Source organism: Rhopalosiphum padi, chromosome 4 (genome assembly GCF_020882245.1).
Source record: "Rhopalosiphum padi isolate XX-2018 chromosome 4, ASM2088224v1, whole genome shotgun sequence".
Taxonomy (NCBI): Eukaryota; Metazoa; Arthropoda; class Insecta; order Hemiptera; family Aphididae; genus Rhopalosiphum; species Rhopalosiphum padi.
The window spans coordinates 41,073,365-41,077,018 of NC_083600.1; the positions used below are offsets into that span (position 1 = coordinate 41,073,365).

At 28.7% G+C, this 3,654-nt stretch overlaps 1 long non-coding RNA gene across 1 annotated transcript in view; it reads right to left on the reverse strand.

The window, feature by feature from the left end:
- Nucleotides 1-478: 478 nt before the first annotated feature.
- LOC132930927 (uncharacterized) overlaps nucleotides 479-3,654 on the reverse strand; it is a 4,150-nt gene continuing 974 nt past the window's right edge. Inside the window, exon 2 of the long non-coding RNA XR_009662297.1 lies at nucleotides 479-1,721. This is a non-coding gene — a long non-coding RNA (uncharacterized LOC132930927). The remainder of the gene's footprint in view (nucleotides 1,722-3,654) is intronic.

Sequence of the window (3,654 nt, forward strand, 5' to 3'; positions counted from 1 at the left end):
TAATGCATAATAGCTTGTTTAATTAACATAAATTAACTTCACAATAGTAGAAAAATTAAAAATATTTGCTTACACATAATTTAAGTTTCTATGGACACAAGTAAATGAATCATAAAAAAAAACCAAATCGTTTTATTCCTGCAAACGTGCATCTAAGTTGTAAATGATTCAATTGTAAATAGAAATCTGATTTACCGTATAACTCGGTATGCGGTTTTACAATCATTAAGTCCTTTGAAATCCAATTTATTGTTTAACAAGTTGCGAACTTTGTGTAATTTGCAACGATTATTGTTTAAAATCATTTAGTTACTGTTTATGGTATACAGTTTTTTTTAAACTCTAAATTGTGTTACTGCCTTACTGGAGTCAGCATTTGTATTATATTTTGATTTTTCGTTTAAATCAGATTTAGTGTCATTTTCATCTCTTAATCAGTTTAAACTTGCTGTTCTACGAGAATAAATAAAATTAACAATGTATATGTGTATATATATAATAAACAAGATATTAAACAATATTAGAAAACTCAAAACACAAAGATAAAATATAAATATGAATAATATTCTGGGAAATAATATTGAGGTGTTATTGTTATACAGATACAAATATACGATTCAACGAGTCCACATGTTCATCGTTTGTCCATACAATCACTAAATAAATAGGGGTTTCCTAACTTACTGAGAGAAGAAACACATGGAAAATATACATTTTTTGATTAGTGCTTGGAACTTTATACAATTTAATATTACATTATTATCATAGTAAAATTAAATAGTAACAATAATTGTAAAATGTACTTTATACTTGTTTAATATTCACGAAAAACATTAATTAAAATATAATTGACTTATTACTAAGTTTCTTTTAAAACTTGTTTGATGAGTGGTGGTGATTCACATTAATATATGTGTAAAAAAAGTACTAAAATGTATAATAGAATCTGATAATAACACATGTAAACACAATATATCAATATATGATAATAATACATTTTCTACATATAAGACAATAACGCAATATCAATAAAAAAAAAATCTCATAAAATCCATTAAAACGAGAATAAAGTAAAAATATTTAATCACATGACATTAACACAATAATATTATATACTATTATAAATGCACTCATGTACCTAATAATACGCGACATAACATATTTATTGGTGGTAGGTACATTGTGGTACAGTACAAGTAATTATTATACTAACATCATATTATATTATTTAAAACACACGTTATATTTAAATGTTATCCCAAAAATCATACCTATGCCGCGTAGTTTAAACGATGTCAAAATAATATCATGTAATTTGTTATCCTGACAAGCAACATAATCCACGTGCGTATTACATGCTGCTGCAGTCGGCGACGAGCATGTAGATCCCCGAGTCGCTCACTCAAGGAGGTTGTGGTGGCGCCAATTTGAACATCACATCCAAATTGAGTGAGTAACTCTGAATATCCATTACGTTTCGGTATATGTTTATCATATTTTATTGATTTAATAATTATTGTGTTTAATTAATAGACTATATAATAGGTTTGCACGCAGACAATATATTGTCAATTCTTTTGGCATCACATGTACGCGAATGTGTCGTCGTCACGTCACGGTCGTCGTCTCTGCCGTTGTCGTCGTCTTGCGGCATATACTATATATTATAGTGTACTCCGTCCGCAGCTGTAATAATCCGTTCGTGAATATACGGCATATACCTATACGTATAAAATATTGGAAAAGAGTTCGTATATACCTATACACTGCAGCAACGTGTAACGTCCTATTATTTCTATGAAAGTCTCGAGAGTGAGGGTAAATGTGGTGCGTGCGAAAAGATGATGGGGTGGCGGCGGCGTTATTTAATAATAAAAAAATATGCGCTCTTTAAAAAGTAAAAAGAAAAAACCCCGTAAATGGAGTGGGCGAGGCACATGCGGCGACTTAATGAAAAGAGGACTTGGAGTGGTCGAGCGGGTTATATTCGCCTAAAAGCTCTTTACAACAACCCTTATTCCATCCACGCTGCTCGCGGCAACGCTTATCTGCGTGTACATAATATCGAAAAATAAGAGCGCTGCCGGCGACATATACTGCTGCAATCGGGCGGCAAAATGAAATATTATTATTGTTATTATTATATAGGTACAATACACTATCATAATTTTAGTGCGCGCGGGTCGTTTACCATGGACGTATCGACGAAGGGGTGTGATTTCCGAAATGTCAAAGAGTCGAAGGCGTGTGATATAATATTACAGTTGCACCCCGCAGCACCGAGGAAACGTTATTGTTATGTATTGCATTGGACGCCACGGTGACGGCGGCGTATTGTCTGAACGTTAAATTATACAGAGTGTTTCACGACCTACCGATGACTTAGTTTTTCTATTTAGTATTTTTTACATAAAAATTTCATAAATTAATAATACTAGCTGTATGGAAAAATCGCGGTTTTTATAAATTTAATATTTGGTTATTAACTCAAAACGAAAATATTAGTTTTGTATTTCTTAAAAAATCTGAGATAACCAATTTTTGTTGAGCAAACGTATGAAAATTTTTTTATAATTAAAATTAAAAATTGTCGTTAATGAGTTTTTTTTTTACTTAAATAGTTGTAAATAAGTTTTAAAGTTTATGCAGTAGGGTGTAGGTCAAACACACATGGCGAGATATCGGTGTATTGTCCGGCATCAAACTACGCACTTAAATATTAATTAGTATAAGTATAATGTATCATGTATGTTTAATATAAATACATAAATATTAATTATTAAATATTTGTAATGTATACAATATACATATATAGTATTATAATTAATAATTATACGTATCAGGCAAATCGTGAACCGTAAAATAAATGTATTAACCTAGGTAAAATGTTACATAAATAAATTAGAGAGAAATCTAGATCGTGTAGTATCCGTGTTGTATCAAATAATATAATACCATTATTATCTTCCACTAAGATTTGAATACAAAGAATCATCTTATATTATACTACCGGAGTTAGTGAAGATTATTTTATTTCGTAGTTTTTTTTTAACACGAATATAAAAAGTGCTCGAATAAATGTCGAAGTGGGATTGCTTTTTAAAATATCAAGTTACAAAAAAGCCTATATTAAAAATGAAGTGAAAAACATCTATCTCTGTCGTCATTTGCATTCGATAAACTAGTATACTATATTATAAAATTATTATAACATATCACTTAACATTTAATTTAACATACATACTTCAGCAACCTCATTTAAATGAAATATCAAATTCGAATAAATTAGAATCGTTGGAGTTTCTTTAACTGTTATACACTCGTATAAAAAATATTTTATATCTTTTTTAACATGTAGGTATATTGTGAAAAATATAAATAAAAAGTTTAAAATATTACTATTTTAAGTTTAATATTATAATGAATTATAATATAATTATTGTAATAATTATTTGAAAAAAAATCAAATGTAAATTACTTAACACATTTACCGAAATGAACGAAGCGTGTCTATAATAATTTTAGCACAATATTTAGGATTAAAATCAAAAGTTATATTGACTCTTAAATTTTGTAAATCGCATAAAGCGCATACTTTTGTACGAAATTTGGGTAAATTGAAAAATAAATTATCGTATGTTAATGAGTTATTAT